Here is a 13856-nt window from a genome sequence, read left to right as displayed (position 1 = left end):
AGTTGAGCTATTATTCCTATGAAAGCTAAGTTGGATGTTTTGGGAAGACTTAACAGAGTTTCTCTAAAAAAATTATTGCTATTCAATTAGGTAACGTCATGCTCTTTTCCTCCTCTTTGCCTGTTGCTGCGAATTAGAAGGACTTTTCTCATATTTTCCTCCTTCAAATGTATCCTCCAGGATCCAGCTCAACTATGATCTTTTTTGAGAAACCTCTGATGGTCTGAGTTCTACCAGTTCTGCTACTCATTAGTGGTAAGTTGCTTAATGTCTCTGAGCCTTAGAGTCTGCACCTGTGAAATGGAGCCAATATCTACCTTGCAGGATTGTTATGAGGATTGAGATGATGCTTATTAAGTTATCTGGTCCACAGCAGGTACTCAATAAATGGCCCTAATTTTGATGTGCTGATCCCATGTTAGGAGCTATGGAAACTGATGAACGAGACAGTCCCTGCCCAGGAAGCCTCAGACTAACACATCACTGCCTGCTTTTGGCTCCACTTGTCCCTTAGTGAGCTGATGCAGATTTTCATAAATGTAGATGGAAACTTTTCTAGATGTTTTTAGACACCAAAGCCATTATGTCATCCAGGTTTTCAGTTAACATTTGATTTATTAACTAATCCTGAAGAGTGCTAGCACAGGTGACTGTCTATTTATTTATTTATTTTGAGATGGAGTTTTGCTCTGTCACCCAGGCTGGTGTGCAGTGGTGTGATTTCAGTTCACTGCAGCCTCTGCCTCCCAGTTCAAGTGATTCTCCTGCCTCAGCCTCCCAAGTAGCTGGGATTACAGGTGTCTGCCACTACACCTGACTAATTTTTTGTATTTTCAGTAGAGACGAAGTTTTGCCATTGTTGGCCAGGCTGGTCTTGAACTCCTGACCTCAAGTGATCCACCCGCCTCAGCCTCCCAAAGTGTTAGGATTACAGGCGTTAGCCACCGTGCCCGACTGTGACTGTCTTATACTTAGTCACAAAATGATTTGTCCTGAAGCTTAAAGGGGCCATAGGAATAACTTCAAAAGGAATAGGTTCCCATTCATGGAAGCCACACGGAGCAGGCTCTGGAATCTCTCCAAATTATGGGTTCAAATCATGGCTCTACCATTCACTGGCTGTTTGACCTTGGGAAAGTTATATGATGACTCTATCAATTTCCTTATCAGAAAAATGAGGATAATAATTCTCATTTCATGCAAATGGAATAAGGAGCAAATGAGCTGAAGTGACAGGTGTCCAGCACAGCACTTGGCACATAGTAAATACCTAATAAATGTGTTAGTCTCCTAACAGGGGACTATAAGTAGGTGGGAATATAGAGAGGACATTCTTAACCGTGAGCTAAGGAATAGCAGGCAGGCCTTCCTTCAATACTTCCTTTCCACCATCATCACAAAGACTCTGATCTGGGTAGCCTATTGCTTTGTCCCTGCACACAGTCTCCTCTCGGTCTTTCAGTAGAAATGCTTTTTTTTTTTTTTTTGAGATAGAGTCTTGCTTTGTTGCCCAGGCTGGAGTGCAGTGGCCCGATGTTGACTCACTGCAACTTCCACCTCCCGGGCTCAAGTGATTCTCCCACCTCAGCCTCCCTAGAAGCTGGGACTACAGGGGTGCGCCACCATGCCAGGCTAATTTTTTGTATTTTTAGCAGAGATGGGATTCTGCCATGTTGGCCAGGCTAGTCTTGAACTCCTGGCCTCAAGTTGATCTGCCTGCCTCAGCCTCTTAAACTGCTGGGATTACAGACATGAGCCACCATGCCTGGCCAGAAAGACTATTAATCAAATTCATATTCCATTATTTACTTGCAGGATTATCTTGAGTGAGGTAATATCAGCTAAGATATACCTGTATGCTTCCTCATCCAAACATTTATTAAGTGCTTACAAATCTCTTTATCTAGATTAACTCATTAAAGACACATAACATCATCATAATACAAATGAGAAAAATGAGGCATAGAGGATTTGACTCAGCAGCAATTGATTATCTGCTTACCTGGAGTCAATGATGTCAAAGAGTCAAAGAGCCTCTGGAAATCTCATTTTCTTTTCTTTTTCTCTGAGACAGGGTCTCATTCCATCGCCCAGGCTGGAGTGCAGTGGTGCCATCATAGCTCACTGTATGACTTCCAGGGCTCAAGCCATCCTCCCACCTCAGCTTCCCAAGTAGCGGAGACTACAGGCGTGTGCCACCACGTCCAGCTAATTATTGTATTTTTTGTAGAGACGGGGTTTCACCATGTTGCCCAGGCCAGTCTCGACCTCCTGGGCTCAAGCGATCTACCTGCCTCAGCCTCCCAAAGTGCTGAGATTACAGGTGTGAGCCACCACGCCTGGCCTGGGAACCTCATTTTCTTTATAATATGCAGATACAAGTGAATACACCTTGGAAGGATGATGAAAGGAATAAAAATAGTGAAGAGCATCTAAGCCACTGCTGACACATAATAGGTACTCATAGGTATTCAATGCATTGTAGCTAGTAATAGCATAGTAGGAAACCTCTTCTATGAACTAGAAGTTGGTCAATTAATTGAAAAAGTTGATTATAGGAGGAAATCTTCCTTAAAAAAGGATACAATCATTCTTCCCTTCACCATGCTCTACCGGTACCACTGAGAGCATCAAACCTGTACCATTACTATCCCCAGTGCTAGCTCCCATCCCCACTCCTGGTCCGTACCAGTAGACATGAGTCACCTACAAAGATTACAAATACTGCTCCAAACACAAAGTTTGGTCTGCAAACTTGCAGGTTTTCCTGCTCACAGAGACCAAACAAATGACCACATACTGGGGTAGAAGGAGAAGAGGGTGGGGGTGGCACTCACCATGGACCACAGAAAAGGAAGATGGGGAGAAATCTGAAATAGGGGGAGGGAAGGGAAAACTGGAGGGAGGAGGAACCACAAAGGGGGAACTGCTTCGGTGACCAGCTGTCCTTCATGCTGCTGTCTGGAGTGGACTATCAACTGCCTGCAAAATTTGGTTGCCCATGAGCATCCGATTTGAAATGAGCTCTTCTACCCTGGAGGCAGTGGCCTGCTTTCCTTCCCCATCGGACCCTTCCCATGTTAGCAGTATCGACTCTTGTAAGCCCTGGAACATAAAGTGAGGGGACCTGGCCTCCTCAAGGGGTTAAGGTGCCCTGAAGAGAAATCCTTATCCCCCTACCAAAGTGAGACTGGACATAATTAGCTTGACCTTGCCTTTGTGTTGGGATGGTGTGGAACGCCCCCCAACCCCTTCCTTGTTATGCATATTGCAAGCTGCAAGCTGCAAACACTAAGGATTTGGGGCGCTGTGTTTTTAAGTCAAACTGGAGACTACCCCCACTCTGAGCTGGGACAGAGTCAACGCAAAACCCACCTGTCAAAAACAATGTTCATGTTTTAATCAAATGCACACTTCTGATTTAGTTGCTCATGCAGCTTATAATTAGACCTTGTTTTAGGGGACAAAAATTTAAAGCAGCTGTGTTTCAGTGCTATTCAGATCTGTGACTGACCCAGTTTTTAAAAATTAAAAAATGTGGCATTGCTACTTGTCATGTCTTGGCACCTGGCTTACACTCTGGTAAGATGAGTGTTGGGAAGTATTTTCTGAGCTGTGAGCATGGAAGAGGAAGGGCCTTGGAGCTGAGGGCATTGTATAGCCTGCAGGCAAAACTCCAGAGACATACATGGCTCTCTCTGAGATTTAATGCTGAAAGGAATACAAATAATAAAAAGCATCTAAGCCAGTGCTGACACTGAAAAGAAGATGGCAAGACAGACTCCTAGACTCACCTTAACAAGACTCCAGACTCACCGTAACAAATGATAGAGACAAATCATTGTGGAGGTGTGTATGCTGGTGTTCTTGATGTTTTTGCCACCACCATCCTCATGGCAGAAGTGAGCTATAAAGCTGAAGCCTTAATAAAAAATCCTGTCCCGCTCCCTGTGTGCAGAGCCATCAGGCTCCTTCCTCAACCCTTGCAAGAAAGAAGATGGTTTATTCTAAAGAAACTGAGTGAATTAGGGCTAGACTGTATTTCAGGATTGCCAAATACTGTATAATGGTTGGTTCCCTGTCTGCTCGTTATGAAAAAAAGCTTTCAGTAACACAACTCCCACGCACCTTCCCACACAGAAGTCATAGTCAGCTCTTCTTTGCCCTCCTCAAACATGTGCAAGCAAAAACATTTCAGTAAAACAAAAAGGATGAGTTAAACTAACAGAAAGAAACAATACTGGAGGAAGGGGAGATCATTCAGAGGAATAAACCAAATAAATGAAATGAACAAATTTAAAAGAATCACCCTCCTTGGTATTCTCATAAAGATGGTACATCCACAAAATAAGAACAGGTTGCTATGAAAAGGGAAGACCTCACAGTGCAAGATAGAGGCTTTCCCAAAGTTGATAACAATCCTAACAGTTTAGAGAACATTGCCAATAATATCATATGTGAAGCAGAAAGAAACTTCCAAATTATCAATTGCAAAGAACAAACTTTGGTCAACCGTAGAGACAAAACTGAATATCTTTCCATTTGCTGAATTGAAAATGATATTACAAAATCATTGTCCTAGGAAGAGCCTATCAAAGAGTAAACAGCTGGCCGGGTGTGGTGTACACACCTGTAATCTCAGCACTTTGGGAGGCCGAGGTGGGGGGATCATGAGGTCAAGAGATTGAGACCATCCTGGCCAACATGGTGAAACCCCGTCTCTACTGAAAATACAACAATTAGCTGGGTGTGACGGCACATGCCTGTAATCCCAGCTACTTAGATTCAAGAATTGCTTGAACCTGGGAGGTGGAGGTTGCAGTGAGCTGAGATGGCACCACTGCACTCCAGCCTGGCGACAGAGTGAGACTCCTTCTCAAAAAAAAAAAAAAAAGAAAAGTAAACAGCTAAAAGTTGTAGAGAAAATAAGGATATAGAACTGTGTCATGCAGTTAATTAATAAAAATATTGTATATCTCTGGCTGTCAACTGTAAAACTTGTCACTTGTTATAATTTCCTTTCCCACTCTAAATACAAATTTACTATCAGATACAACTTTATAGTCATAATTTAATATTATTTTTCTTAAAGAAGTCCCCCAAATTGTATAAGTTTCAGGGCCCATTAAATCAGGATGTGGCCCCGGCAGTCAGCTACATTGCTTATAAATAGAATAGAGAAGGGGGCAAGCGAACAGAAGGCTAGACACTGTAAGATTTTAATTCAGATACTTTTCAAACACATGAATCTCACTCTATATTGCTTATAGCCACACACACAGATTCTGAAAGTATGAAAACATAGACTAGAAATTACAAGCCAATTTGTGAGAATAGTTGCCTTGGAGTAGGGGGTACTCTGTTTTTTACTTTAAGAATTCTAAAGCAAAAATGAAAAACTGTTCATGTGGGTTTTTTTATGATGGACACATAGATGTTATATTATTCTCAGTGATATTCTTGCTTCTCAATTTAAATTGTACCACTGTAAAGTCATATTCACTCAGAATTTGGAAGGCATTGTTTGACAGTCTTCGGATAGCCATTTCTCAGGTTATATGCCAGTCAGATGCCATCCTTCATAGATGACCTGTGTTTTTTTCCCTCTTTATCCTGGTGATCCTTCTATTTCACAGCAACATGTCTGAGTGTGGACCTTGAGTCTCTCATCATGCTAGGTTTCTGTGAACTTTTAAGCCTGAGGACTCATGTCCTTCAGCTTCAGGTAATTCTTTTCTATTAATACTTGGTCAGTTTTGTCTCTGCCATTGTGTCTGTTCTCTTTTTGGATCTCCTGTTTGTCAGATGTTAAACTTGCTATTTTTGTCTTCCATTTTTTGCAGTTTTTTTTTTTGAGACGGAGTTTTGCTCTTGTTGCCCAGGCTAGAGTGCAATGGCGCGATCTCAGCTCACCACAACCTCTGCCTCCCAGGTTCAAGTGATTTTTTTTCCTTAGCCTCCTGAGTAGCTGGGATTACAGGCATGTGCCACCCATCCCCAGCTAATTTTGTATTTTTAGTAGAGACGGGGTTTCTCCATGTTGGTCAGGCTGGTCTTGAACTTCCGACCTCAGGTGATCCACCTGCCTTGGCCTCCCAAAGTACTGGGATTACAGGCATCAGCCACCGTGCCCAGCCGCAGTTTTCTTTTTCTATTATATGGGAGGTTTATTTTACCATCTTAGAAACTTTATATTGATTTTTTTTGGCATTTATATTTTTAATTTTCTGGACTTTTTCCTGTTTCATAACATCTTGTTTGTAGATGCTCTGTCGACTATGAGGATACTCAAGAAGAAAATGAATTAGATGGCTTGAATTATAACATTTGCTTTTTGTATGTTGTGTGTATATTGTTTTATAGATGGAGTAGTTTGAACACACGGGCCAATTTACAGGCGTGAGACGCCACACCCGGCCTCAACTTTCTTTAAAGAATTAAAATGTAGCAAAATAGTCTATCCATTATAAAATTGTTTAAGTCTTGAAATATAGGTACAAAAAACATTAAGAATGCTAAAATATATTTTCAAAGACTTGGAAGAGTAACTTGAACACAAATAAAATGGTCAAAGTTTATTCAAAAAGTTGATAAAATTTTTATATACTACTTTCAACTGAAATTTGGAAAGATGTTTTTAAAGGTTCCAATAAAATAAATGAGAATTAGAACCCTTATTTGGATGTATATGCAACTTCACACATAGACTGTGGTATAAAAAAATTATACGTATATATTTGGTTTTTGTCCCTAGTTCCTAGCACAGAGGTCCTAAAACCCTAATTTCCTGAGTGTTAGGAGTGTCTTTTGTTGTTCATTAGGCATTCCTTTGCACCACAACCAGAGTTTATGCTAATGAAGTGACTCAGGGTGGAGCCCCTAAATAGCTTCAGGATGGAGGCTGGTCTCCAGAAAGACCAAACATGTGATTAGAAGTTGGGAACTTTTATTTTTTCAGAGACGAGGTCTTACTCTGTCACTTAGGCTGGAGTCATCATCATAGCTCACTGTAACCAGTGGCACAATCATAGCTCACTGTCACCTCAAATTCCTGGGCTCAAGCCATCCTCCCACCTCAGCCTCCCGAGTAGCTGGGACTACTGGCACGCACCACCACACCCAGCTAATTTTTGTATTTTTAGTAGAGATGGGGTTTCACTATGTTGACCAGGCTGGTCTCAAACTCCTGGCCTCAAGTGATCCTCCCACCTCGGCCTCCCAATGTGCTGGCATTACAGGAGTGAGCCACTGTGCAGGTTGAAGGTGGGAACTTTTAGCTTCACCCTCTGACCTCCCGGAAAGTGAAGCGGGCAGGAGACTGAATTATAAAAGCTCTTGAATAACAAGAGTTAGAAAGCTTTGAAGTTAGTGAACACATCCACGTGCTGAAAGGGTGGAGCACCCTGACTTCACAGGGAACTCCTGTGTTTGGGACTCTTGTAGACCTTGTACTATGTACCTCTTCAACTGACTGTTCATCTGTATCCTTTATAATAAAACTGTAATAGTAAGTGTAGCACTTTCCTGAATTCTGTGAGTCACTCTTGTGAATTATTGAGTCTAAGAAGGGTGTCATGAGAACCCCCGAATTTGTAGTTGGCTGGACAGAAGTGTAGGTATCCTGGGCACCTCATTCACAGATGGCATCTGAAGCAAGAGCAGTCTTGTGAGACTGAGATCAGTGCTACCTCTGGGACTTAGTGTCAGGATTGAATTGACTTGCTGGACACCCAGCTGGTGTCAGAGAACTGGAGAATTGTTCTGGAAAAATGACATATATTTGGTGTTAGAAGATACTGCACATAGACTTATTTGCTATTTTTGGCAATGTGCCCTACAAATAAAATTTTTGATAAATTCAATTTTATACAATTTCCATCAAAAAAGAAAATGATTGCTGCATTATTGAGTATACTCTTGACATAAGAGAACTTCTATTTCAACTAGCTGTCAATGAATCTAAATCCTCCCCTTATAATTTTGCACATGTGATGACTGGAAGAGTTTTCTACAGACTAACTTCAGGCTCCATTATTGTCAACCCTTGCTTCTCTTCCATTCCCCACATACTTGTCATGCTGGACACCATAGTATGCATTCATATTAAATATTGATAAATACTGTTGGCTGTGCACCATCATGCATAATGCTGGTTCTGTTGGTTCAATAACCACATGTGAAGGTTATTGTGAACTACATATGTATGTCTTAGTCTGTTTAGTGTTGCTATAACAGAATACTGCAAACTGGACAATTTATTTCAAAAAAGAAATTTATTTAGGCCACAGTTCTGGAGCCTGGGAAGTCCAAGCGCATGGCACTGACATCTGCTTAGCATCTGGTGAGGTCCTTCTTGCTGTGTCATCATGGTGAAAGGCAGAAAGGCAAGAGAGTGCCAAAGTGAGCAGGCAAAAGGGGGCTAAACTCATTTTTAGAACAAGCCCACTCTCAAGATAACTAACACACTCTCATGATAATGACATTGTTTATGAGGGTGGAGCCTTCATGCCCCAATCACCTCTTAACAGTCTTAGCAGGCCGGGCGCCGTGGCTCACGCCTGTAATCCCAGCACTTTGGGAGGCCGAGGCGGGCGGATCACGAGGTCAGGAGATCGAGACCATCCTGGCTAACACAGTGAAACCCCGTCTCTACTAAAAATACAAAAAATTAGCCGGGCGAGGTGGCAGGCGCCTGTAGTCCCAGCTACAAGGGAGGCTGAGGCAGGAGAATGGCGTGAACCCCGGGGGGCGGAGCCTGCAGTGAGCCGAGATCGCGCCACTGTACTCCAGCCTGGGTGAAAGAGCGAGAATCCGTCTCAAAAAAAAAAAAAAAAAAAACAGTCTTACCATTTAATACTGTCACAATGGCAATTAAATTTCAACACGAGTTTTAGAGAGGACTTTTTTTTTTTTTTTGAGATGGAGTCTCGCTCTGTCACCCAGGCTAGAGTGCAGTGGCACGATCTCAGCTCACTGTAGCCTCTGCCTCCCAGGTTCAAGGAATTCTCCTGCCTCAGCCTCCCGAGTAGCTGGGACTACAGGCGCCTGCCACCATGCCTGGCTAATTTTTCTTTTTTTTATTTTTAGTAGAGATGGGGTTTCACCATCTTGGCCAGGCTGGTCTCAAACTCCTGACCTTGTGATCCACCTGCCTCGGCCTCCCAAAGTGCTGGGATTACAGGTGTGAGCCACCGCACCCGGCCTAGAGGGGACATTTAAGCCACAGCAGTGTCCAACTAAACCCAAACTAAAGGTATTCTCAACTCATCTTCCCCTTAGCTGTGTTCCAAAAATGTCTGTAGTCATTCCACTGCCACCCTACCTGAGGAGTAGTTGTAGGGGAAAGAAAAAGTGGTTTTAAATGATTGTGATGAGACAATTTTACCTTTGCAAAATTTTGAAAACATATGACCATGCAACTATACTGCTACCACTCTAGGAAGGGGCCTGTTGAGTGAGAGGCTATGAAGCTTCATCTCCATGAGCTAGAGTCACGGAGCTAGAGTCTAACTCCGTGAATTAGAGTCAGATTGCTCTAGTTCCAAGCCCAGCTCTAGCACTTACGTACTTAACAGCCGCAGGACCTTAGTTAAGTTACTGTGAGATGGAGGTTAATAACTACTTCACTGGGTTATTGTAAGAGTTACATGAGATAGTACTTGTAAAGCACTTAGAATAGTGCTTCACATAGTAAGCACTTAACACTTTCTTCCTAGCAGAGCTTATCCAGTCTCATGGCTTTGAATACTGTCTATATGCTATTGACTCCAAAATTGGACATGTGTCTAGGCCTAGTCCGTCTCTGAAAGATCTTTAAAGAACTAACAATAATGTCAGCCTACTTTTGATTTACTATTTTTAAAAATTAGTACTGTAATACCAAAACTAGCTGGGCGTGGTGGCATGTTCCTATATTCCCAGCTACTCAGGAGGCTGAGGTGGGAAGATCACCTGAGCCTGGGAGCTGAGGTTGCAGTGAGCCGTAATTGTGCCACTGCACTCCAGCTGGGGCAACAGAGAAGGACCCTGTCTCAAAATAAAGTAAAATAAAATAAAATTAGTACTGCATATTACAATTTGAAAAATACATAAAAAGTAAGTAGTCTTGGAACCCTTGTGCACTGCCGGTGGAAATGTAAAATGGTACAGCCGCTATAGAAAAAAGTATGGGGGTTCCTCAAAAAATTAAAAATAAAATTGCCATATGATCCGGCAATTTCACTTCTGGGTTTACACTGTACCTAAAATAACTGAAAGCCGGGCCTTGAACTTTTATGTTTTGGATGTGGGACAAAGAAATAACTTATGAGCCTACAAGGTTGTCGAGTTATTCAAATAGAATTCTACTCAGATTTTCCAAAAAGATAGATCTTGGCTGCTTGACAGATTGTATTATCAAATAATATTTGTGTACCTGGTGAAATCTTGGAGAAGCCATAGGGAAGGCAAGTTCTATGATTTTACCTGATAAGAGAACCCACAGGGAAAAACAGTAATAGATATAATTTGCTTTGTTCCAGGTATACAGTTATCTCATTGAACCTTTAAAATATGTGTTTGTGGTAGTGGGTATTTGCTTCATTTAAACACAAGGAAATTGAAACTGAAACAGAGAGAAGTGTCTTGCCCTCGGTCACACAGTTGGCATGTAGACAGTCATTTTTATTCCAAAGCCTGTGTCTTCGACTATATCATATTACCGCCTCCTGGTATACAGTGTGGAAATTTTTCCTAAACCTCAATAAACTTCCCCATTTTCCTTGTTCCCACTTGTTACCACATGAAAGAATACAGCTGTATGTATAACTGGAAGAACATGTACTTTCATACAATTTTGAATTATAAACAGTTCCTGATAAAGTTAATAATAGCTCAGTAATTTATTGCATTATATTGACAGTGTGTTGCAAGTTGTTTAAATAGCACCCTTTCACAGGCAGTCACACATATCACCGCAGAAGTATGACCATGAAAACAAAATCTAGAGAGGTAATATTTACGTTGGCTTTAGCAATGGGGGTATGGCCAAGTCATAATTGAATCACAAAGTACACATGTCTTAATGTCCAGTTATTAGCAAATTATAGGACAAAAATGCTACTGGTGAAAATATGTCTCCCTACATGTTCTATAATACTTAACAACCTAAACCAAAAAGGGAAAGGTAAGCTAACAGTTATTTAAAATTAAAGAGGAAGAATAGCAGCAATTGAAATTCATGACAAACTCAAGACAGCACCAAGGATTTGATGATCTGATAACAGAGAGTCTATCCCCCAAATTCAGGGCATTCCAGCTGTGTTAGGCCATTTGTGCATTGCTATAAAGAAATACCTGAGACTGGGTAACTTATACAGAAGAGAGGTTTAATTGGCTTATGGTTCTACAGACTGTACAGGAAGCAGGGCACCAGCATCTGCTTGGCATCTGGGGAGGCCTCAGGGAGCTTTTACTCACGGTGTAAGGTGAAGCAGAAGCAGGCACTTCACACGGTGAGAGCAGGAGTAAGAGTGAGTGTGGTGGGAGGTACCACATACTTTTAAATGACCAGATCTCACAAGAACTCATTCACTATCACAAAGACAGCGCCAAACCATAAGGGATCCACCCGCCATGAACCAACACCTCCCACCAGGCCCTACCTCCAGCATTGGGGATTACAATTCAACATGAGATCTAGGTGGGGACAAATATCCAAACTATATCACCAGTTATCTGTGTGAGGCCATGAACAGTAGGAGGCAAACTGGGATTGCCACAATTGGCCTGGGAGACAGATTTCCTAGTGGAAAACTGAAAATTTAGAGTCTTTAATAAACTCTTGTAACAGCCCAGTGTTTATGAACATCACATTTTATAATGGATAATTCATTTAGTAGTTTACTAGTGAAAACGTAGATTTATAAAATTATTAATTTTGGGGGTCCATTTGAGGTCCATCAGTAAGACTCAGGCCCATCAGCAGATGCTGGCTCATTTTATTTTATTTTATTTATTTTTTTGAGATGGAGTCTCGCTCTGTCGCCCAGGCTGGAGTGCAGTGGCGCGATCTCGGCTCACTGCAAGCTCCGCCTCCTGGGTTAACCCCATTCTCCTGCCTCAGCCTCCCGAGTAGCTGGGACTACAGGTGCCCACCACTACACCTGGCTAATTTTTTTTTTTGTATTTTTAGTAGAGACGGGGTTTCACCGTGGTCTCAATCTCCTGACCCCGTGATCCGCCCGCCTTGGCCTCTCAAAAGTGTTGGGATTACAGGCGTGAGCCACCGCGCCCGGCCAAATGCTGGCTCATTTTAAAGAATCCCTGGACCAGCCGGGCGCTGTGGCTCACGCTTGTAATCCCAGCACTTTGGGAGGCTGAGGCGGGCGGATCACGAGGTCAGGAGATCGAGACCACGGTGAAACCCCGTCTCTACTAACAATACAAAAAAAAAAATTAGCCGGGCATGGTGGTGGGCGCCTGTAGTCCCAGCTACTCGGGAGGCTGAGGCAGGAGAATGGCGTGAACCCGGGAGGCAGAGCTTGGAGTAAGCCAAGATTTGCCGCCACTGCACTCCAGCCTGGGAGACAGAGCAAGACTCCGTCTCAAAAAAAAAAAAAAAAAAAAAAAAGAATCCCTATGTAGGAGGAGAGGCGAGGCATAGAGAATTAGAGTCAGAAAAGGCTGGTCTTCAGTACCCACTTATGAGACCACGAGCAAATTCTTAGCTGCTCTGAGCTTTAGAATCTGCGGCACTCAGTGGTTTGCTGGAACTGGCCAGTTGTTAAACCACTGATAGTTTAATATCAACTATGGTGGAGGAGTTAAGAAAATTGACAAACACCTCAAATTAGGGATGTCTTTCCCTCACAGGACAGGTTTACCAACATACTGCTGTCACACTCCCCTCCAATGTGCACCAAATCATGTAAAAATGGGGATAATGACTCCCCTGTAAGGATTAAATTGTTTTGGTATTGAACCAAACCTAGGTAATCAATGAACATTTTATAGGGTGGCTGCCAGGCATGATCACATGTAATTCCCAAGGCAGGTGTGGAGGTAGGCAGTAGTATCTCCAAGGATGACCATGTGTTTTGCAATGCATGAAATCGAGCTACTAAAATATGCACCATCACAAATGAATCTCACAGCTTTCAGTGAGAGAAGTCAGACACAAAGTAACACATACTGTGTGATTCCATTTATATGAAAAATTAAGAACTGATGAAAGTTCAGAAACTGAAAGAAGGTTATAGAAGCCAGAAGAATGCTTATCCCAGTGGGGAGAGGGGTGGGACTGAGAAGGGGCATGAAGGAAATGTTGGAGTGCTGGAAAGATCTGGATGGTCGTTACACAAATGCATATAGATGCAAAAATTCATCATTATATGCTCTTGAGATTATTGCATCTTATAGTAGATACTTTTTACCTGAATAAAAAAAGTTTAGTAAAAGGTATATTGGGGAGCCAGGTGTGGTGGCTCATGTGTGTAATCCCAGCACTTTGGGAGGCCAAGGTGAGAGGATTGCTTGAGGCCAGGAGTTCAAGACCAGCCAGGGCAATGTAGGGAGACCCCATTTCCATAAAATTATTTTTAAAAATTAAAAATAGTGTGGTGGTGTGCACCTGTGGTCCTAGTTACTCGGGAGGCTGAGTTGGGAGGATTGCTTGAGCCTGGAGGTCGAGTTAGCAGTGAGCTATGATTGCACTGCTATAACCCTAGCCTAGGAGACAGAGTGAGACCCTGTCTGAAAAAGAAAAAAAAAGTATATTGGATTTGAAATTAGAAAAAGAAGAATCTGAGAAGGCATGTTTTATAAACTGGAAAGCACTGTTCAAACCTTAGTTGCTCTTAATATGCATGTTGCCCTTA

The 13856-nt window shown here is 42.4% G+C and overlaps 1 long non-coding RNA gene across 1 annotated transcript; it reads left to right on the top strand.

Annotated features, from left to right (window-relative positions):
* The first annotated feature begins 208 nt into the window (after window positions 1–208).
* Window positions 209–6416, top strand: LOC131380678 (uncharacterized). The gene is made up of 3 exons (XR_009208755.1): window positions 209–255; window positions 5637–5725; window positions 6364–6416. It is a non-coding gene; the product is annotated as an uncharacterized LOC131380678 (long non-coding RNA).
* The last annotated feature ends 7440 nt before the right edge of the window (window positions 6417–13856 follow it).

Source organism: Hylobates moloch, unplaced genomic scaffold, assembly GCF_009828535.3.
Source record: "Hylobates moloch isolate HMO894 unplaced genomic scaffold, HMol_V3 SCAFFOLD_11, whole genome shotgun sequence".
Classification (NCBI taxonomy): Eukaryota; Metazoa; Chordata; class Mammalia; order Primates; family Hylobatidae; genus Hylobates; species Hylobates moloch.
This window is presented reverse-complemented; position numbering and strand designations above follow the sequence as displayed.